Source organism: Perognathus longimembris, chromosome 4 (assembly GCF_023159225.1).
Source record: "Perognathus longimembris pacificus isolate PPM17 chromosome 4, ASM2315922v1, whole genome shotgun sequence".
In the NCBI taxonomy this organism is placed as follows: domain Eukaryota; kingdom Metazoa; phylum Chordata; class Mammalia; order Rodentia; family Heteromyidae; genus Perognathus; species Perognathus longimembris.
Genome location: NC_063164.1, coordinates 1,871,473 through 1,893,927, shown reverse-complemented (window position 1 = coordinate 1,893,927; position 22,455 = coordinate 1,871,473).

Below are 22,455 nucleotides of genomic sequence, written 5' to 3'. Positions count from 1 at the left end.
AATGTGCGTACGTATCTATCATCTATCTATCATTATCTATCATCTATCTATCATCTATCTATCGTCTATCTATCATCTATCTATCATCTATCTATCTATCTATCTATCATCATCATCATCTATCTATCATTATCTATCACCTATCATCTATCTATCTATCAATCAATCTAACATCTATCACCTATCTATCATCTATCATCTATCTATCTATCATCTATCATCTATCTATCTATCATCTATCTATCATCTATCTATCACCTATCATCTATCTATCTATCTATCTATCTATCTATCTATCTATCTATCATCTATCTATCTATCATCTATCATCTATCTGTCTGTCTATCTATCAATCTATCTATCATCTATCTATCTATCATCATCATCATCATTTATCTATCATTATCTATCAATCATCTATCTATCTATGTTTATGTATCATCTATCTATCTATCTATCTATCTATCTATCTATCTATCTATCTATCTATCTATCTATTGAACAGGCCTGTTCCCCCTCCATCATCATGTTGGACTTTGAACTGAGGCTGTATCGCTCATACACGGTAGGCGGAGATCGACCATTTGAGCGACGCTGCAGCCTTGGGGTTAGAGTCTTTCCAGCTGTGGCCCGGGGTTCTGCTGGGCTGGGCGGGGCCCTCACCGCTGCGTGCGTGCCGGGCACTCCGGCTCTGGGGCTCTCGCAGCTGGGCCTGTGCGGCGAGGCGGGCATTTTCCCCGGGGAGGGAATGGACACGGCCCCCGCGCTGGAGGCTGCCCGTGGGCCAGGGAGTCTGGACCCAATGGCAGTCACAGAAGCCAGGCTGTGGCGATCCAAGGTCTTGGGAGGCGAGCGGATTGTCTCCGAGTCTCCTTCCAGGGGCCCGGGGCATCTTCCTCTCCCTCGAGGGCACCGGAGGGGCTTTGCTGGTGGAAAGAGGAGCCGGGGCTGCGTTGCTTTGTTTGGACAAAGATCCTGGCTCCTCTGGATGAGACGCAGAGCCCTCTTCCCGCCCGCCCCCCCCCCCCCCGCCTCCGGGGCCCTGGTGACCCGCGGCTCGTCCTCTTAGGGGCAGGAGGAGAGAGGGACCTGGAGTCCAAGCCCGGGGGACGGCCAGGGACCGCGAGCACCGACGCGTGGCCGTCCGCGAGCCAGCGGCCCGACCACGCTCCGAGCCACGCGCGCCGGCGCCGCCCCCTCTTGTTTGCTGGAGGGCGCGGCCCGCAGGCCTGCCGGGCCCGTGGGGAGGGCGCCCCCAACGCACGCGGCGCCCCTCAGCTGGCGCACTGGGCTCCGTCTGCTCCGGTTCCACTTGCAGGTGGTGTGATTAGACATCTCGTGTCGGCGGGAGCTCTCGGGCCGGCGTGGCGGGGGAAGGGGGGAGGGCAGAGGGGCAGAAACGTGTCGCCTAGCTCCATCTAATTTAAAGCACTTTTAGCTGAGTGCTGCAGTGAAAAGGATGTGGCTAGAACAAATAAAAATCAGAGCAGGATCAAAGCACGGGCACAAATCTATTCCTTCTGGAAGCGGCTTCCCCCTCCTCTCCCCTCACTCGCCCCCCCCTTCCTCCCCACCCCCAGCGATCCGTGGTGGCGCAGTGCCCAGACGGCCTGCTCTCCTCCGAGCCCGAGTGCGGTTTCGTCCCTGACGAAGGGGGCGAGGCTCCGGGCCCCGGCTCCGGGGGGATCCGAGCCCTCCTGGCCGCAGGGTGGGCGTGTGGGGCGCCACGTCCGTCTCTCTACGAGCCGTCCAGAGGCGCGCGGAGACGTGAAGCGCGGAGCCAGGGGATTTCGGGGTCTGATCAGCAACCCGCAGCGTCCGCCCCGATCTCAGCGCCGCACCCCTCGGGCCGGGCCGCCGCCGTCTGGAATTCTCCCTGGGACGCAGAGAGAGCCGGAGGGATCTAAGCTCGCGCTGCGCCCCGGCCCCGTGCTTTGCGGATGGGTCAAGGCGGCTTTCCTCCCGTCTGCAGCCAGGCGCTCTGGGGACCGGGGTCATGTCTGCTTTATTTTGCACGTGGCTACGTCAGAGCCCCGAGCTTGTGGAGTGACCCATAAATACCAGTAGATACTTTCTGAATGCACGTTGATCATTCTGACAGAATAAAGAAGATCCCAACAGCCTAACCCCGGCCGTTTCAGAGCCCAGGCAGCACTATTAGATGGAGGAGGAGGCGGAGGCGGCGTGCGCTGGCGGTGAGCTCTCTGTGCGGCTGGTTTCCGAGGCGCACGCGTGCAGAAGCTCTGCTCACCCCGTGTAAGGGGGGGGGGCAAGCCATCCGTGGCCGGACTCATCCAGCGCGCGAGGGGGTAGGAAGCCAGCAAGCAGACTGCACAGCAACAGGTCAGAGGGCAACGCGAGAAAACCCCCAGGCAGCCTGCGGGCCTGGCAGAGGGGCCCGTCGCAGCAAGGGCCTGGCAGAGGGGCCCGTCGCAGCAAGGGCCTGGCAGAGGGGCCCGTCGCAGCAAGGGCCTGGCAGAGGGGCCCGTCGCAGCAAGGGCCTGGCAGAGGGCCCGTCGCAGCAAGGGCCTGGCAGAGGGCCCGTCGCAGCAAGGGCCTGGCAGAGGGGCCCGTCGCAGCAAGGGCCTGGCAGAGGGGCCCGTCGCAGCAAGGGCCTGGCAGAGGGCCCGTCGCAGCAAGGGCCTGGCAGAGGGCCCGTCGCAGCAAGGGCCTGGCAGAGGGGCCCGTCGCAGCAAGGGCCTGGCAGAGGGCCCGTCGCAGCAAGGGCCTGGCAGAGGGCCCGTCGCAGCAAGGGCCGGATGCACGTGGCGTCACTTACTCGTCGTGAGGAAGAAGCTCTCCGGCGGGCGCCGGCAAGCCTGGCTACCCAGGAGGCTGAGGTCTGAGGACCGGGGTTTGAAGCCAGCCCAGGCAGGAGAGCAGGGAGACTCTTTCCTCCCATAAACTGCCAAGAATAAAGACAAAAGCCAGAGGTGGGGCGAGCCGTGGCTCAAACGGTAGCGCAAAAGAAGCTCAGGGACCGCACCCAGGCCCCGAGTTCAAGCCCCAGGACGGGTGCCGCCAAAAGCTCTCACGTCGGCACGTAAAACGAACAGCATCGCGTACCAACTTCAGGAAAAACGAACCCGTAATACGAAAGCTTCTAAGCAAGAAGGAAAACAAAGGAAATTAAAGCTTGAGCCGCGGCAGCGGTGCCAGCGGGCGGGAAGGGGGCGCGCGGACGCTTCGTGTCAGGTCTACCACGGGGCTGCGTGTTTTCCTAAATCGCCTGCGACGCAACGCAAAGTCAATGCGCCCGCGGGGAAGTCCTGGCGACGGGAGACGCGGCCCGGGCGGCTGCGGGCGGCTGCGGTGACCCCCCGGCCCGGGCGGCTGCGGGCGGCTGCGGTGACCCCCCGGCCCGGGCGGCTGCGGGCGGCTGCGGTGACCCCCCGGCCCTGGCGGCTGCGGGCGGTTGCGGCGGCCCCCCGGCCCTGGCGCCGTGGCCTGTCGGTGGCGGGCACTGCCCGGCCCAGACGCGGGCCCGCCGTCCGCACCTCCTCCCCAGCCCCGACCCCCTTCCTAGGGGCGGGCCCGCCAGGCACCTCTCCCCTGGGCCCCGCGGCTTCCAAACCCCACCCCCGAGGCCATCTCTCGCCCTTGCTCCCCCTCTCCTCTCGCTCGGGGTCCCCTCGCCCCAATCGCAGTGGGGGCTCTGGCAGGTCCCGCACCCAGGCTGGCTCATGCTCTCTCTCTCCCAGAGCCCCACAGGCCTCCCCCCCCTCTGGCCCCCCCTTGGAGACATGCTCATCGCCCCAGGCTTCACAAAGGCCCCGCGCCCCCTTCCTTTGGGGGACCGGTGGTCTCCCGCACTGCTGCTCTTTAAACAGTCTTCTTCTTGAATTTTTTACAATACGATTTGCAGAACTTGAACCGCCAGGTCTGCGAGCTGCTGTGACACGTCGGTGGTGGCCCCATTACCTCCCCCCCCCCCCCCCCCCCGCGCAGGCCTGGGGCCAGGAGGAGAGGCCCCGGGTGGCCGACCCCGACACCATTGTCAGCAAAGGTGTGGGCCACACGGAGCCCTGATCCCAGCCCTGGTGGCAGGGTGCCGGCGGCGGGTTTTCTGCGTGCGGGGAAGCAGGCAGCTTGGCCTTGGATCCAGAAAGGGCTCAGGAGAGCCGTTGGCCTGAAGGAGAAGGCGGGGGGCCGGGCGCGTCCTGGTTGGTCTGGGGCGTCCCCGGTTGAGTGGAGAGCCCTGGGTTTGGGGGGCTGGGGCCGGAGGAGGGGCGGGAGGGAGGGAGCCGCTCCCAGCCGGGTGTGGGGTGGGGTTGGCCCGGGCTCTGCCCACGGGAGGCGGGGAGGCGTGGGTCAGCCTGCCGGGCAGGGCCGGGGGGTCACCTAGAGCTCTTGATTGGACTTGACCGCACCGCCTGCCAAGGAGGTGAGGTGGGGATCCCCGGTTTCCCTCAGCAGGGGACTGGCCCTAAGCCGCTGACACCCGCGTGCGCTCCCCCGGGGCCTGGCATGGGCTGTGTGTGGCGGGGGGGGGCGGGGAGGGTGGCTGGGCCCGGCCCACCCGTCTCTTCATCTCCTGGAAGGGTGGCTGGGCGCTGCCGTCCGCAGCCTCCGGCCGGCCCTCCCGCCCGTCCTCCTGGCTCGGGCCGCCTTGGCCAGGCCACGCAGCCCGCGCCTGTGCCCGGCTGCACCCTGGCCCCGGCGGGCAAGCCTGGGCTCCACTTTGTGCCTAGCCACCCCCTGCCTCTGGGACGAGGAGGATGGGAGGTCCGCGCTCCTGCCAGGGGTCCTCCACCCTGGGTGTGGAGCTGCCTTCCGGAGCTGCCCGCTGGCTTGCCCTCCCATCGCCCCGGTTCCCTCGCATCCAGTCGCGGGGCCCGTGGGCAGACCGAGGTGCCGGCCCAGCCCCTGGCTCGCCAGGACTGGGGACGCCGGGTCTGGGTTTGCCAGGGTTTGTCGCAGGGCACAGGAGCCTGGCGGTTGCAGGTCCGTGGCTCACACCAGCAGCCCTTGCCGCGCCCGAGGCTGAGAGCTGAGCTTCACTGTTGGAAGCCAGCCGGGGCCGACACACCGGAGCGACTCTTACCCCCCGCTGACCAGCCAAGAGCCCACGGTGGAGGCGTGGCTCAAGCGGTAGCGTACCAGCCTTGAGTGAAAATACCAAGCAAGAGCACAAGGCCCTGAGTTCAAATCCCAGTACAGAGGAAAAGAAAACAAAACAACCTCCCCCGCCCACAACCCAACCAAAACAAAAATAAAAAGAGCCAACAGTGGCACCACCACCACCACGACCTCCAGCAGTGTTCTGGGCGTGGGTCCTGAGCCTTCTGCACCAGCTGCTGCGGGGGGCGGGGCGGGCAGCCGGGGGAACACCGCAGCCAGGGGTGCCCGGCGCCTTGGAGGGGGCTGCACCCAGAGCGGGGCAGGGCCCGGGGGTGGGGTGGGGGTGGCGCGGAGCCCCGGGCGGGAGCTGCACAGGCTCAGCCTCGAGAGGACCCGGCAGGGTCCCCGGTGGAGTCGTCGCCAGCGCCGTCGGCCGTTGGGCCGTCCGCGTGCCGGCTCTGGACGCGACTCCTCCTGCGTCTGCGGCGGCATCGCCGGTGTCGTGTGTGAACCGCCGGGGCACGTTCGGGGGTCGGTGTGGGCGCGGGTGGAGTCCCGCCGGCTTCCTCCACGGCCAGGGCCCACCCGGGACGCGAGAGGCCTTCCTGTCCCCCTGCCAAGCCCGGGGGGGCTGGGAGCTGTAAAACAGCCACGTGAAGTCGGGCGAGAGCACCTGGAACGCGCGTTTCCCCCGGCAGGGCTGGGAGGGGCGGGGGGCCGGGAGGCCTGGCGGGGGGGCTGGGCTGCCCCTGCCACCCAGGTGCGGGGTGTCAGGCCTTGGGGCACCACGGTCCCCCCTCCCGCTGCCCTGGCGGTGGCGGCTCCTGTGGAGGGGGTCCAGGCCTGGGCACGCTGCCCGGACCCGGCGCAGTGCACGCTGGGGCCGCAGACTCTCAAACAGCTGTGGGGGCAGAGCGCGGCCCTGGCCACCCCTGGGTGCTACCATCGCCCTGGGTGTGGGGTCAGGAGCGGAGGCAGGGAGGGGTCACAACTGTCCTGTCAGAGCGGGGCCCGGGACCCAAGTCACCTGACCCCAGACTGGACGAGGCCCGGGACCCAAGTCATCTGACCCCAGACTGGACGGGGCAATCCAAGTCACCTGACCCCAGACTGGATGAGGCCCGGGACCCAAGTCACCTGACCCCAGACTGGACGGGGCCCGGGACCCAAGTCACCTGACCCCAGACTGGACGGGGCAATCCAAGTCACCTGACCCCAGACTGGATGAGGCCCGGGACCCAAGTCACCTGACCCCAGACTGGACGGGGCCCGGGACCCAAGTCACCTGACCCCAGACTGGACGGGGCTCGGGACCCAAGTCACCTGACCCCAGACTGGACGGGGCCCGGGACCCAAGTCACCTGACCCCAGACTGGACGGGGCAATCCAAGTCACCTGACCCCAGACTGGACGGGGCCCGGGACCCAAGTCACCTGACCCCAGACTGGACGGGGCCCGGGACCCAAGTCACCTGACCCCAGACTGGACGGGGCAATCCAAGTCACCTGACCCCAGACTGGACGGGGCCCGGGACCCAAGTCACCTGACCTCAGACTGGACGGGGCCCGGGACCCAAGTCACCTGACCCCAGACTGGACGGGGCAATCCAAGTCACCTGACCCCAGACTGGACAGGGCTCGGGACCCAAGTCACCTGACCCCAGTGGGGTGGGCGGTGGTGGGTTACAGGGGGTGCAGTGGGGGCCGGTGGGGGATGGTGGGGTGTGGTGGGGGTCCCAGATGCAGGGTGTTGCTGTCTCCCAGGAGGGGACGCAGATATCACCTTTCTTTTCTTTGAAAACTTTTTGTGGATTTTCCTCCCTCCCCCTTCCCTCCTCTTCTTCCTCTTCCTGCTCTTCCTCCTCCTCCTCCTCCCCCTCCTCCTCCTCCCCCTCCTCCTCCTCCCTCTCCTCCTCCTCCCCCTCCTCCTCCTCCCCCTCTTCCTCCTCCTCTTCCTCCTCTTCCTCCTCCTCCTCCTCCTCTTCCTCCTCCTCCTCCTCCTCCCCCCTCCTCCTCCTCCCCCTCCTCCTCCCCCTCCTCCTCCTCCCCCTCCTCCTCCTCCCCCTCCTCCTCCTCCCCCTCCTCTTCCTCCTCCTCTTCTTCCTCCCCCTCCTCCTCCTCCCCCTCCTCCTCCTCCCCCTCCTCCTCCCCCTCCTCCTCCTCCCCCTCCTCCTCCTCCTCCCCCTCCCCCTCCCCCTCCCCCCCTCTTCTTTCTTAGCTGTCTTTCCAGTCTACCTTGGAGTATGGTGGAGAGTGAGGTCCTAAGTTGTTTTTCCCCAATTTTTCCTGTGCGATTGGCTGAAGATCCCGTCCGTCTGGCCGTCTGCGATGCCCCCCCCACGGCAGCCCGGGTCTTGGCCTGCCCGTGTTTCTCAGGTGGGTTCCTGCGTCCTTCCTCCCCTACGCAGCTCCCGTGTGAAGCACCGTAGCCCCTGCCGTGTTGGAATGTCCGCCCCTCCCGCGCCTCTCTCCTGACGGGTCTTGGGGCTCCCCTTCTCCTCTCAGACCCCTCCTGCCCGTGCGGTCGGGGTGGCGGGCTCGCCCGCTGTGGAGCTGCTTGGCGTCCAGCCTCCCAGGCCGCTCCTGCAGCCTGGCTTCTATTTGTTTATTTTCTTTGCTGGTGATTTTGCGGAGGGCGCCTCCCACCTTTTCTGCTTGGGCTGGCTTTGAACCACGACCCTCTACGGTCTCGGCCGCGTGAGTGGCTGGGATGATGGGGGGCCCGAGCCCCCGGGGCCCGAGCTTCCGAAGCCACGCCGCACCTGCCGGCGTGGACTGCGCTCCTCCCCCGCCTTGGCCTCGTCCTCCCCGGGGGCGGCCTGTGCACACGAGTGTGAGCTCCAGGCCGGGTCGGTGTGCGCGCCGAGGACGTGGGTGTGCGAGGAGGGGGGAGTGGGGAGCGCGGGGGAGGCTCGCTCTCGTGTGGATCCAGGCGGGAGCACGCTGAGCTGGACAATGTCACCCCCCTCCCTCCCTCCCTCCCTCCCTCCCTCCCTCCCTCCCTCCCGTCCCCGCTCACGAGTCGTGTCGCTCATTTTTCACATCCTGACCCGTGAGCACCACTGCCGCGCGTGTTCCCTCTGTGTCCCCCCATTTCTGTGCCTCCTCCCCCCCTCCCACCAAGGAGAGATAAACGAGCAAGCAAGGCAGAAAGAAAACTAATAACCCCCCGTCAGGGCCGCCGAGGCGAGCCTCCTTGTGTCCACTTCCCGGCCTTCTTCCCCATCGCCGTCGCGTCCTGTGATGTCCTCCCCAGGAGGGTCCTCCCCCGGTCTCCGCCCGCAGCGGGGCTTTCTGTGCTGCCCACGTTGAGTGGCTCTGTAACACTGCGTCCTCCACACGGGGCTCTTAGCGGCGTGTGGGACCCGGGGCGGGGCGCGGGCCCAGCTCCCGGCAGCGAGGTATTGAAACCGGGGAATGTTCTGGCAGTCTCCGCTCCCAGCGCGTGGGTGGCCCCGGGATCCGCTTTCACACGAACCCCCCCGCCGCGCCGGGCCCTTGGGGTGGGGAGGGGCCGACACGGAGCCTGGCTTTCCACGGGGGAGGCAGGGGACGCCGCGAGGGTCAGGTGGCGGGGGGGGGGGGGACCAGGGCCCCGGGGAGGCGGGGAGGACCCGGCTTCACGCCCTGCAGATGGGAGGGTCACGGGGACGGCACCCGGGCCGGTACCTCCTGCCGGGCACAGCTCTGACTGCGCCTGGCCCCCTCCACCACCGTGGGGGCTCGGCCGGCCTGGCCGCGGGGCAGTGGGACCCCAGGAGACCAGTGTGCGTGTGTGTGTGTGTGTGTGTGTGTCTGTGTCTGTGTGTGTGTGTCTGTGTGTGTGGGGGCACCGCTGGCTCTCGCTGTGGAGGGAAAGCGCGCTGCCTCTTGCTCTCCCATCCCGGCCCCTAATGAGGAGCTGTGACCCCCACGGCCCCCCCGGGGGCAGGCAGACAGCAGCTCCCAGCCCCAAACAAGGGCCTTTGATCTGCGAGCTCCAGGAAATAAAACACCTTCGCAGCGGTGGAGACCAGACGGACAGGGCGCCTTCCAGAGACAGAGACCCACGGCAGCCTCCTTCCCCACCCTCCTCCCATCCTCCCAGTCACCCTCCTCCCCAGACACCCTCCTCCCCAGACACCCTTCTTCTCAGACACCCTCCTCCTCAGACACCCTCCCAGACACCCTCCTCCTCAGACACCCTCCTCCCAGACACCCTCCTCCCAGACACCCTCCTCCCCAGACACCCTCCTCCTCAGACACCCTCCTCCTCAGACACCCTCCTCCACCACACCCATCCTCCCCAGACACTCTCCTCCCCACCCATCCTCCCCAGACACCCTCCTCCCCACCCATCCTCCCCAGACACCCTCCTCCCCACCCATCCTCCCAGACACCCTCCTCCCCACTCATCCTCCCCAGACACCCTCCTCCCCGCCGTCCTCCCCACCCTCCTCCCCACCCTCCTCCCCGCCTGCCTCCTCCAGGCAGCCTCCCCCCATCCCGAGGCGGCCTCTGTGCGGCCGGGCTCCTCGGCTCTGTGGCGTCTGGAGTGTTTCTGGAGCTGCCGCTCTCTGCGATCCCCGTGCTGGGGGGTCAGCGGCCTGTGCTGACCTGGCCGCCCCTGCCATCGCAGCCCCCAGGGTGGCCGCTCCCGGCCTGCCTTTCCCGTGCGCTTGGCCTCGAACCCCGCGGGGGCAGACACGACTCAGCACCGCCCGAAGCTGCAGAGGGCCAGCGTGGAAGCCCGCGCCCGGCTCCGCGCGTCCCTCCTGCCAGCGGCGCGCTCGTGCCTCTGGACAGCCTGGGTCAGAATGCAGTGGACGGTCAGCCACTCCCCCCCCAGGCCGCGTGGGGCGGAGGGTGCAGCTGCACAGCCGCCAGGGGCCCCCGAGATCCCCGCTCCTCCCCCCTGCTCCTCCCTGCCACGTGGAGTCTTCCAGGAAGTCCACATGCGTTTGGCCTGCGGCAAGGTGGCCTGGGCAGGAGCCGCCCTGCCCGGAGAGCACCCCAAGCCTGGCTCTGGCCTCCTCTGGGTCGAGGGGGCCCTGGGCTCCCCGCTTCACCCCGAGCCAACTCGGGCTACGGAGCATGGGGCTCTGAACCAGCCCTTCCGAGCTACTGGGGAGCACTGGGCCAGCCCTTCCGAGCTACTGGGGAGCACTGGGCCAGCCTTCCGAGCTACTGGGGAGCACTGGGCCAGCCCTTCCGAGCTACTGGGGAGCACTGGGCCAGTGCTCCACCTTCCCAGGGTCTCCCTAGGGAGAGGGGGGAGGGAGGCAGAAGCGCCGTGGGACCCGGGGGGGGGGCTGCACGGTGAGCAGGCTCTGAACACAGGCAGGCACCCAGTTGGGCACCCCCAGTCCTTCCTTGGGCCTTTAATCTTTATTAAGTTACTTAAAACATCACCATGCTCTTCAGCGTCGGCACAGAACAGCGCAGACGAAGCAACCCGGACTCTGGCGACGTCCCGCGGAACCCCCGACCCCCCGGCTGCCTGCGGTGTGCTCTGCTGCGGTTCCGCGGCCTCTCTGCACCCGCTCGGCGGTAGCTCCCGGTGCCACTGAAACCTTGAAGCTTCAAGTCCACTAATACACTGCCACGTGAGCCATGACCCCAGGCCGGCCTGCCTGTCCTCCCTCCCTCCCTCCCTCCCTCCCTCCCTCCCTCCCCCTCCCTCCCTCCCTCCCTCCCCCTCCCTCCCTCCCTCCCTCCCTCCCCCTCCCTCCCTTCCTCCTCCCTCCCTCCCCCCTCCCTCCCTCCCTCCTTCCCTCCCTCCCACCCTCCCTCCCCCCTCCCTCCCTCCCTCCCTTCCTTGTGTCCTTTTGCCAGGGCTGGGTGGCCATGAATCTTGGTCCCCCCCCCCCCCCAGCTGGGCTTATAGGCCTGCGTCACTCTGCTCAACCCGTCTCAGCGCATTTGACACAAGGCAAAGTAGCTTGCTTCCCGGCACAGCTCTGAGGATGCAGGGAGGCGAGACGCCCGCTGGGCTGAGCACAGGGCCCGCAGGGGGGTGGCTGGCCTGCGGAGGCGTCAGCAGGGCCGAGCCGGGGCCACACCGGGGAGTCCATGCCCAAGGACCGGGCTGCGCCCCGGGCGCTAGAGAGTGCGGTGTCCCACGCGGGAGCGCCAGTCCTCGCGGGCAATTTCCTCCCAACGAAAGCATGTGTATGTCCACACGGGGGGGTGGGGAACTTTCCAGAGCACCACCCCACCCCGGGAGCTCCCCCCCACAGCTGTCCTCACCTCTCCAGCTCTCCCCCCCCGGATCCCCCCCCTCGAGCTCCCCTCCCCCCTCAAGCTCCCCTCCTGCTCCGTGGACTCCCCCCCCCCTCGAGCTCTCCACCCCCCCCCGCTTCCCCCTCGAGCTATCCGCCCCCCCACCCCGGGGCCTCCGGCGCAGGCCTCGCCCGCGTCTCCTGGGCCGGCCCCACTCCTGACCTGCCGGGAGGAAAGCAACCGAGTTGGGAAACTGGCTTTTTGGGAAGTGGAGTGTTATGGGGAACGGCATGAATGGACGAGCTTTGAAGGAGCAGCTCACCTGCGCCAGCTCACCCGCGCCGGTTCACCTGTGCCGGTTCACCTGTGCTGGTTCACCTGCGCCAGCTCACCCGCGCCGGTTCACCTGTGCTGGTTCACCTGTGCCGGTTCACCTGCGCCAGCTCACCTGCGCCAGCTCACCCGCGCCGGTTCACCTGTGCCGGTTCACCTGTGCTGGTTCACCTGCGCCAGCTCACCCGCGCCGTTTCACCTGTGCCAGCTCACCTGTGCCAGCTCACCTGCGCCGGCTCCTGGGTCCCAGCTCACCTGTGCCAGCTCACCTGCGCCAGCTCACCTGCGCCGGCTCCCGGGTCCCAGCTCACCTGCGCCAGCTCACCTGCGCCAGCTCCTGGGTGCCAGCTCACCTGCGCCAGCTCACCTGCGCCGGCTCACCTGCTCACCTGCGCCCGCTCACCTGCGCCAGCTCACCTGCGCCAGCTCCCGGGTGCCGGGCTTCCTGCGCGGAAGGCAGGCTGGCGTCGAGGGGGCCTCGTTCCTGCTGCGGAGCGGCCAGGGCCGCGGCTGAGCGCGGGGCAGCGGGCGTGGCTGGCACGCGGCCCTTGGGGCGGCTGGAGTCACACCCCGAGCGCTCAGCCGCCCGGCGCCCGGCCAACACCCAGGCCAGCGTGCGCCCGCCGCTCTGCCTGGCCCGGGGGGGGGGAGGGGGGGGCGGGGCGGCCCTGCCGGGCCCGGCGCCCCGGGGCACGGGCAGCGGGACGGGCAGCTGGGGGTTCCCCTCGCTGGGGGGCGGCTGCCGGGCTCTGCCGCCCGTGGTCGGGAGCTGGGCGAGGGCTCTGACCGCAGTTCCTAGGCGTTCTTGCTTGTGTAAGGATCTCTAGGTCGTTTGTACACAGGCGTTGCCGTCCCGCAGAGCAGCTCCTGAATACAGCGCTCAGCATCCCCACCCTACCGCGTCCCTCCCCCTTCTTCATTTCGTAGGGTACACTTGGGGCTCTCGACTGCGTTCTCCCCTTCTTCTCCTCCTCTTATGTCTGCTCCTTTCCCTCTGACCCCACCCCCACCTCTTCCGGTGTTCATGTTGTTGACTTTTCACTGCCTTTCTAAGGAATTGCACTATCCGAGTCCTTCCTGGAGTCTATCCTGTATCAGCGAATGCGTTTGTAGGCACTTGCTTCCCACCCAACGTATTCATGGATACGTTTACTTATAAACCGCGTCCACACACGAGGGGAAACGTGGATTCCTTGTCGTTCCGGGCCCCACTTATAATTAATTTTTCCATGTCTTTCCGTTTCTTTCCCAGTGGTACAGTGTCATTCTTTCCAACGAGTGAGTAAAATTCCATTGTGTCTTTTGCCTGTGCAGGAGACCGAGAGCTTCTATAGCATCTATTTTGCTGGATGATTTGTATCCATTTTTAACAGGTGATTTGCGTCCATTTTTAATTGAGTGGCTCCTTTATTATCCTTTTGCCATCCGCGGATCTGTAAGCGATGCGCTTCATTTTTGATCTTCGTAACGTGCGTCCTTTCTTCCTTCTTGTTCTTTCTTGGCATATTGAGCACAGCTGTTTAATCCCATGCTGATCACGCCAGCACCCCCGAGTCTGCTTTTCACGGTGGCTCTCTCTCTTTGAGCTGTCGCGTTTGGCTGTTAGCGTGTCTTGTCATGTTTTCTCCGTAGCCACATGTGATGTGCTGGAGGAAAGGACTCGGGAACCCGGCGGCCTCCCCTGGGGGGGGGGGGGCCAGGCATGGCGGGCTTCCGGTGGGACTGTCCCTCTGGACCATGAGTTTACCAGTATCTCGAAGGGCTCCTCTCCCTCTGGTTGGTAGAGAGGTCTGGGGGTGCTGGGAGGCCACGTCCCTGCCTCTAGGCCATGTGGCCTGTGTTAGAACCACAGCAGGCGAGGGCTGTGGTCAAATCGTTTCTCCGTGAACACCCCGTTGAGAAGGTCGGGGTGCTCTATGAATCTCAGGGGGTCCTCGCCCTCTCCCCTCTCAGATGCGGGAGGGAATTTTTCCCGTGCGAAGCGGATGGGGCTTCTGGAGCCAAACCCCACACAGGGGTGCTGAGGGGGCCCCCGTGACTGAGCCTGGGCTTTCAACTCCCAGCTTGCCCACACGGAGCCTCCAGGGGTTGGTCAGCAGAGATGTACAGACAGGGTGGTCATCCGGAATCATCTGGAAGGAACGCACACGCCCAGTAGTAGAGGAAAACGTGTCTACGCCAGGCGCCGACCGCACGAGGACAGCGAGCGTGACGCGGCTCCGAGGTGCGCAAAGCCGCGTAGCTGAGCTCAGCTCGTGAACCCCGCGTTTCAAGAGGTTTGTAGATTCTGAGTTTTCCACCACCGCCTTCTTCTGGCCAGGAGCCACCCTGAGGTCTCGGCTGGGCTGAGCCTCCCTGGGGAAGGCGGGGGGTCCCCGGGGAAGGCGGGGGGGGGGTCCCCAGGGATGCCAGCCGAGCCACGCGCACCCCGGGTGCTTTTTGGTTAAATCTGTGTCCGTGGGGCATGGTGACTCCCGTGGTCGTTGAGTCTAACCTCCAATTTCCGCCACGTAGTTCAGCGCATTTTCTCATTTCCTCCCACGGTGCCCTCAGCCCAGGTTTCCAAAGGTTCTCCGGCATTTCCTTCCTTCCAATAAGAACAGAGAACAGCGCTGGCTGCGGCTCAGAGCGGCCGTAAAGCCACCAGGAACTTCCAGCCAACACAAACGGGGGCTGCCGGCCCTGGTTGGTGTGGCCCGTCTGGCGGGCCAGGAAGGGGGTCGAGGTCGGCCGGCTCCGTGGAGCTGCGTGGAGGTGCCCGAGCTGGGGAGCCGCCGCTGGCCGCCGGACTCTGCCCCCCTGGCCGGCACGGGGGTCCCCCCAGCCCACCGAGCCCTCCCTGCCCGGACAGCTCGCGTCCCAGCTGCAATGAGATCCAGCCCCGGAAGGGGACCGTCCCCCGCCCGCCCTCGGCCCAGGGCAGCCCGGCGGGCCCTTGGCGGTGCTCAGCAAACACCCTCAAACACCACCGGGCCCGGGGGGGGGGGGGGCTCACCAGGCCAACGGCTGCTTCGCAGGCAGGGGCCGGCGCTTTGCGGGCTCGGAAGCTAGATGACTACCAGAACTCGCCAAGCGTCTGGTGATCTGGGAAGTAAATCCTCCCAGAGTTAATTCGGGGACCCACGTGACCTCCCAAACTACAAAGAGCACCTTTCAGCCGTCTAGGTGCGGGGACTCCAGCGTCGACCGCTGCCCCCGTCATCCTGCCCCCCTCCCCCCAGAAAGGGGCTCTGGAGGCCGTGGTTCCCTGGGGGGAGGCCCAGGACAGGAGGGCAGGCCCGGGGATGGGCATGTGGCCCATGGCTCAGGCCTGGGGTCCCCTCCTGAGGGAGCCGGGAGCAGGTGAGGGGTGCACTGTGCCCCGACGCATCTCACACCGCCGCCCAGCAGCGTCCTTCGGGGAGCACGTCCCCAGGCCGTGAGCTGGGAGAGAGGGCGGCTCAGTGGGCACCTGTGGGGGCGCGGGCGTGGGAGGCGTGGGAGACGTGGGAGGGGGTACAGGGGACTCCCCTCCTCAGCCCAAAGCACAAAGAAAGAGACAGGCGGGGGGGGGGGAGGACGGCAGGGAGGGGAGGCCTCTGGCAGGCAGAACGTCAGTGCCCCTTCAGCCATCTTGGGGTACCAACATCAGCTTTAGGTTTTTAACATTTTTTTGCCAGTCCTGGGGCTTGAACTCGGGGCCTGAGCACTGTCCCTGGCTTCTTTTTGCTCAAGGCTAGCACTCTGCCACTTGAGCCACAGCGCCACTTCTGGCCGTTTTCTATATATGTGGTGCTGGGGAATCGAACCCAGGGCTTCGTGTATGCGAGGCGAGCGCTCTGCCCCTAGGCCACGTTCCCGGCCCCCGCGGTTGTTTTTGTATGGTGAGGATTAAGGTGAGAGAGGATGGGTGGACGACAGGGGTCAAGGGTCAGCAGGCAGCCGTCAGCTCCCAATGTGCTTCGGGCCAGGTCGGCGGACCCCCTGCTTGCCTGGGACCCCTTGGGGTCCTGAAGCCCAGCGGGCCCGCTACGCAGGCCCCGGCCGGGCTCTGTCCCCAGCAGCCCCCTCCTCGTGACGGAAGCTCCGGGCCGCATGTCCAGCTGGGGGCCCGGAGTGAGAAGCGCGGCGTGCGTGACCCCGGCCTGCTCAACAGAGGAGCCCCCCGCCTCCCACAGCCTCCAACGCCAGCCCCACCGCCAGCCCCGCCCCCGCCAGCCCCCGCCCCCAGCCCCGCCCACGCCCCAGCCCCGCCCCCACCCTCCTCCTGCCCCGCCCCCAGCCCCGCCCATGCCCCAGCCCCGCGGCCTCCGCCGCCAGCCCTGCCCCCGCCATCCCCCGCTCCAAGCCCCGCCCACGCCCCAGCCCCGCCCCCAGCCCCGCGGCCTCTGCTGCCAGCCACGCCCCCGCCCTCCTCCGCTCCGCCCAAGCCCCGCCCCCACCCTCCCCCGCCCCCAGCCCCGCCCCCTCCAGCCCCTGGCGTCTCACCTTCCTCCCTGCAGGTGCAGGGGGAGGAGGAGCCCACTGCGGCCGTTACAGCGGCGGCGGCTCGCCTCGGCCCCGGGGCTGGTGACTGCCTCCCGCCCCATCCCCATGCGCTCTTAGCCTCAGCAGTGACAGAAAGGAGGGTGCTGGGGCCCAGCCCGGGGGAGGGGGCCGCCTGGGGGCCGGGAAGCCCTCCCTTCCCTGTGCAATCCGGGAAGCCCTCCCTTCCCTGTGCAATCCGGGAAGCCCTCCCTTCCCTGTGCAATCCGGGAAGCCGTGGCTCTTTTTTTTTTTATTACACTACCCACGTTGGAGATCTAGGAGCTGAGGTCCAGCGAAGGCGGCCGGCCGGGGCTCGCGTGGCCGCCGGGCCCTCCACCCAGCCGTGGTGACGGTCGTCCCCTGCCCGGGTCCTCCTCCGGTCGGGGTGGGGCGGTGGGGGGCGGGCGCCTCGCCCCCGGGCGGTCCTGGAGAGAAGTCCTGGGCCCCGCAGAGGGCGGGCTTGGGGCCCCGGGGCCTCGCTAATCGCCGTCCTCCTCGTCCCCGAGCGCCGTCCGCCGCCCTTCCCGCCGCTCGGGCTCCCCTACCGGCCGGCGCGGGCGGATCTGCGCCTGCCTCCGGAGCCGGCCGCCGGTGTGCTCGAGGGAGCACCGACAGAGCTCACGCTGGGTGCAAATACATGCTCTAACGTAATGGAGGAATGCAGGACACTGTAAACCGTTGCGCGCGTTTCGCCCCCCGGAGGTGGTGGACGACCCTCGGGTCAGGGTGCGGAGCCAGCTTGGAACGGAGAGAGGGGTTCACCCTGGGACAGCCTTCAGCCGCCGGCCAAGGGGCGGCCTGGGCTGGGGGGCCAGGGGGGCCTGGGGGCCGGGGGGGCGCCTGCTGCTTGGGGAAAGGCACGGTTGGGCCTGGGACCTGCCCTGGCCGGGCTCCTCTGTCCCTTGCCCCCCTCTTCCTCCTCCTCCCTCTCCCCCCCCTCCTGTCCTCCTCCTCCTCCGCCTTCTTCCCGGTCTTACTCCTCTCCCCGCCTCTCGCGTGCTGTGGGGGCTGAGGGCAGTGTGGGGTGGGGTGCGGGTATGAAGGGGGCCCCTTTCTTCTTTCCCTCCTCGGCCCTAATTGTGAACGTGCTCATTAGAATAACAAGAACTGTGCTGGAGACACTGGCTCAGGGCTTTCTTCTGCTTTTCAGATGGAAACCACATGTACAATCTATGCCATCTTTCCCCTTCAACATGCAAGTGGAGGCTGGCCCCGGGTCCCCTCGTGCGGGGCTCAGGCTTGTGCGGGGGCCTGCGGGCCCTGCGCTGTTGGCGCGGGTGAGGCCTGCGGGCCCTGCGGCCCTTGCGCTGTTGGCGTGGGTGAGGCCTGCGGCCCTGCGCTGTTGGCGCGGGTGAGGCCTGCGGCCCTGCGCTGTTGGCGCGGGTGAGGCCTGCGGGCCTGCGCTGTTGGCGCGGGTGCGGCCTGCGGCCCTGCGCTGTTGGCACGGGTGCGGCCTGCGGCCCTGCGCTGTTGGCGCGGGTGAGGCCTGCGGGCCTGCGCTGTTGGCGCGGGTGCGGCCTGCGGCCCTGCGCTGTTGGCGTGGGTGAGGCCTGTGGCCCTGCGCTGTTGGCGCGGGTGAGGCCTGCGGCCCTGCGCTGTTGGCGTGGGTGAGGCCTGCGGCTCTGCGCTGTTGGCGTGGGTGCGGCCTGCGGCCCTGCGCTGTTGGCGTGGGTGAGGCCTGCGGGCCCTGCGCTGTTGGCGCGGGTGAGGCCTGCGGGCCTGCGCTGTTGGCGTGGGTGAGGCCTGCGGGCCTGCGCTGTTGGCGCGGGTGCGGCCTGCGGGCCTGCGCTGTTGGCGCGGGTGAGGCCTGCGGCCCTGCGCTGTTGGCGCGGGTGAGGCCTGCGGCCCTGCGCTGTTGGCGCGGGTGAGGCCTGCGGGCCTGCGCTGTTGGCGGCGGGTGCGGCCTGCGGCCCTGCGCTGTTGGCACGGGTGCGGCCTGCGGCCCTGCGCTGTTGGCGCGGGTGAGGCCTGCGGGCCTGCGCTGTTGGCGCGGGTGCGGCCTGCGGCCCTGCGCTGTTGGCGCGGGTGAGGCCTGCGGCCCTGCGCTGTTGGCGCGGGTGAGGCCTGCGGGCCTGCGCTGTTGGCGCGGGTGAGGCCTGCGGCCCCTGTGGCCCTGCGCTGTTGGCGCGGGTGAGGCCTGTGGGCCCTGCGCTGTTGGCGCGGGTGAGGCCTGCGGCCCTTGTGGCCCTGCGCTGTTGGCGCGGGTGAGGCCTGCGGGCCTGCGGGCCTGCGCTGTTGGCGCGGGTGAGGCCTGCGGGCCTGCGCTGTTGGCGCGGGTGAGGCCTGCGGCCCCTGTGGCCCTGCGCTGTTGGCGCGGGTGAGGCCTGTGGGCCCTGTGGCCCCTGCGCTGTTGGCGCGGGTGAGGCCTGTGGGCCCTGCGCTGTTGGCGCGGGTGAGGCCTGTGGGCCCTGCGCTGTTGGCGCGGGTGAGGCCTGCGGCCCCTGTGGCCCTGCGCTGTTGGCGCGGGTGAGGCCTGCGGGCCTGCGGGCCTGCGCTGTTGGCGTGGGTGAGGCCTGCGGCCCTGCGCTGTTGGCGCGGGTGAGGCCTGCGGCCCTGCGCTGTTGGCGCGGGTGAGGCCTGCGGGCCTGCGCTGTTGGCGCGGGTGAGGCCTGCGGGCCTGCGCTGTTGGCGCGGGTGAGGCCTGCGGCCCTGCGCTGTTGGCGTGGGTGAGGCCTGTGGGCCCTGCGCTGTTGGCGCGGGTGAGGCCCTGCGGGCCTGCGCTGTTGGCGCGGGTGAGGCCTGCGGCCCTGCGCTGTTGGCGCGGGGTGAGGCCTGCGGCCCCTGCGCTGTTGGCGCGGGTGAGGCCTGCGGGCCTGCGCTGTTGGCGCGGGTGAGGCCTGCGGCCCTGCGCTGTTGGCGCGGGTGAGGCCTGCGGCCCTGCGCTGTTGGCGCGGGTGCGGCCGGACCGCGGCTCCGGGCCCGGCCCTGGGGGCGGCGTCCGGGCCCCCGCCTCCTGCTCCAGCCCCGGGGCTCCCGGCGCGGCCTCCCCCGCTCGCCAGCGGCGCGCTTTCCCATGGCAGCAAAGCCCGCGCCGCGGGTGGTTATTTATAAACTCTCCCCAGCGAGCGCCGCAGCGCCAGCCACCGTCCCTCCCCCGTGCGGGGAGCATACTTGCGGCATGGCTCATCGCTTTGAAGATGGGTCCAAGCGTTTGTTCACATTTATGGACAGGAAGTCGTTCCTCAAGCTGCAGGCAGCAGGCGGGCTGGGGGCCAGCGGCGGCCCCTCCCGCGGGAGCCGGGCGGGCGGCCCGGGCCGAGGCCTGGCACCCGCCCCGACGAGGCCTGGCACCCGCCCCGCCCTCCCTCCTGCAGCACCCGCCCCGACGAGGCCTGGCAACCCGCCCCGCCCTCCCCCTGCAGCATCCGCCCCGACGAGGCCTGGCACCCGCCCCGCCCTCCCTCCTGCAGCATCCGCCCCGACGAGGCCTGGCACCCGCCCCGCCCTCCCCCCTGCAGCATCCGCCCCGACGAGGCCTGGCACCCGCCCCCGCCCTCCCTCCTGCAGCATCCGCCCCGCCCTCCCCCCTGCAGCATCCGCCCCGACGAGGCCTGGCACCCGCCCCGCCCTCCCTCCTGCAGCATCCGCCCCGACGAGGCCTGGCACCCGCCCCGCCCTCCCTCCTGCAGCACCCGCCCCGACGAGGCCTGGCACCCGCCCCGCCCCTCCCTCCTGCAGCACCCGCCCCCGACGAGGCCTGGCACCCGCCCCGCCCTCCCTCCTGCAGCATCCGCCCCGACGAGGCCTGGCACCCGCCCCGCCCTCCCTCCTGCAGCATCCGCCCGGCGATCGGGCCCTGAGATCTCCCCCGGCCGGCCTCTCTCTCCAGCCGGGCCAGGTCCTCCTGCGCCTGCCCCGCAGGGCCCGGGAGGCGGGGGCAGCCCGGCCCCTTCACCCTGGACGAAGCGGGAGACCCAGGCAGCTTCCGAGGCCTGGGGGCGCCGGGGCCCGGGGCTTCCCAGGGTCCCCGGCAGGGCCCCCCTCAGCCGGCCCTCACCGGGGCCCGGCCTGGGCACAGGTGGTTCACAGGTGGGTGCAGCAGCCGCAGCTCCAGCCCCCGCCCACCGTGGGTCAGCCCCTCCACCTCCTCTCTCCTCCAGCCCTCAGCTCCCCGGCGACCCCACTGGGGATCCCCGAGCTTCCCGTGCCTAACCAGGGCCATGTCCTGGATGTGCGTGCGCCCACGACCTCTCCCTGGCCACTCCACGAGGGGCAGGTGCGTCCTGTCCCCGGAGCACTTTGGCGTGTCACTGGGCAGATTCTGCGGCCCGCTGGGCGTGTTCGAGCAGCGCCCTCAGGACGCCTGTGGCTGTCATTTCTCTCGGGCCGTGGCTGCCGCTCACTCCCGTCCAGTCGATGCCTCTCGAGCCCCTGGGGCCGCGGCGGCGGCTGCTCACCCCCGTGCTCCTCACCACGGGCTCCCCCGTGCTTGGATATAGCTGGTCCTTCGTGGTCTTGGCCTTGCTCTTCCCCTCCCGCTCCCCCAGGGAAACCTTCCCAGAGCACTGGAAAGACTCCAGGGCCTTCCCAACCCCACCCTCCCTCCCTCCACTGGGCCCCACGGACGTGTCCACCCTCGCACAGGCCCAGGGGCGCAAGCCGTCTTGAGATGTTCCAGGCTGTGTCCATGTGTGGGGGGGCACCTCTTTGTGGCGGTGAGCTTGGGGACCCACAGGAGGTGGGCTCCTGGGCCTGCACCGTGGACTGCGTGCGGCAAGACCCCCGCCTGTGCCCTACGAGAGCCGAGTGGCGGGAGGCCCCCGCTTCTGCCCTGCGGACCTTGTGCTCCAGCCCGAGCAGTCAAACCCTGGGCTGTGGCCCACAGCCTGTGGGGGCTCCGTGGGGCAGCCAGGACGGCACACGGGCCGTGGGACAGGACACGGGCAGGCGCTCTGCTGCTGCTCAGCCCCCGCCGCCCCTGGCTCATCGGTCAGGAGGCGGCCCCTGCACCTGCTGGTCCCGGCAGGGGCTCTCGGCGGTGACAGGGCAGAGCCCCGGGCCTGCAGAGCCCCAGAGGGCCACCGAGGACTGCCACAGGCACGGGGGCCCGCAGCAGGGGTGAGTGAGGGCCAGGGGCCTGAGCTCCGCGAGCCTGCCTGGGGCTGGCCTTGCATCTGCGAACCTGAGCAGCCACAACGCAGGGGGGACCTGTCACCTGCCTGGCTGCCCCTCTGTCCCCTGGCCTCGCTCCCCTCCGAGCCCTGGCCTCCCTGTCCCCTGGCCTCCCTCCCCTCTGTCCCCTGGCCTCCCTCCCCTCCGAGCCCTGGCCTCCCTCCCCTCTGAGCCCCTGGCCTCCCTCCCCTCTGTCCCCTGGCCTCCCTCCTCTCCGAGCCCTGGCATCCCTGTCCCCTGGCCTCCCTCCCCTCTGTCCCCTGGCCTCCCTCCCCTCTGAGCCCTGGCCTCCCTCCCCTCTGTCCCCTGGCCTCCCTCCCCTCTGTCCCCTGGCCTCCCTCCCCTCTGAGCCCTGGCATCCCCTTGCTGGGGGGGGTCCCTGGGGTCAGTAGAGGACACCCTGCCCCCCCCCACCCCCTGGCTCTCCCTCATCCCCTCCTCCCGGCCTGCGCAGCCCTCCCCCGGTCCCTTTCATCATGTTGGGGGGTGTTCCCTCCGCATTCTCAGGTGGAACTGTTTAAGGCGGGTCCCAGCAGCCACCCCTCGGGGCTGCTCCGCGGCGCCGTGCCCTGCAAATGGAGCCCACATGTACAGCGAGGCCGCGGGAGCCGCCCGCCCGCCCGCCCGCCAGGACTGTGCTGGGAGCCACGCGGGGGCCACGCGGGAGCCACGGGAAGCCGCTGCTGCTCTGCTTGGGAGCGCGGGGACCTCCTTGGAGAGGGAGGGTGGCCGCCTCCCAGCTGCCCGAGGCCCCCCTCCCCCCCCGGGGTTTGCACCAGTGTCACAGCCCTGTCCCGGGCCTTCCTGGGGACGCCCGCCACCCCCGCGGACCCCGCCACGTCCCGGAGAGAAGACAGAAACGAGGCCTTTGGGAACTGGCCGAGTCGCTCCCTGTTGAGCCTGGGGGCACTCGAGTTGTGCGTGGCTGGCCGTTCGCTGACTCTGCCCGGGGCGCCCCAGGCCCCCGCAGCCCTCCTGGGGTGACTTCCCATCCATAGCCAGCGCCCCTGAGCCCCGCACGGCCACCGTCTCCCGCTGAGACTCGAGAGCCGCGCCGCCGGGCGGGGAGCCGCCGCCCCTCAGGCCCCGCGGGGGTTTGCTTTGCGTTTGCTGTTAAAAAATAAACTAAAACAAAAAACTAGAAAAAAGAAAACCCCGGTCACGTCTGGCGTTACCGGCCCCAGAAGTTGGCCAGGCCAGGTTTTCTGCTTCACTCCCGGAGCCTTGATCTCCCCGCATGGAA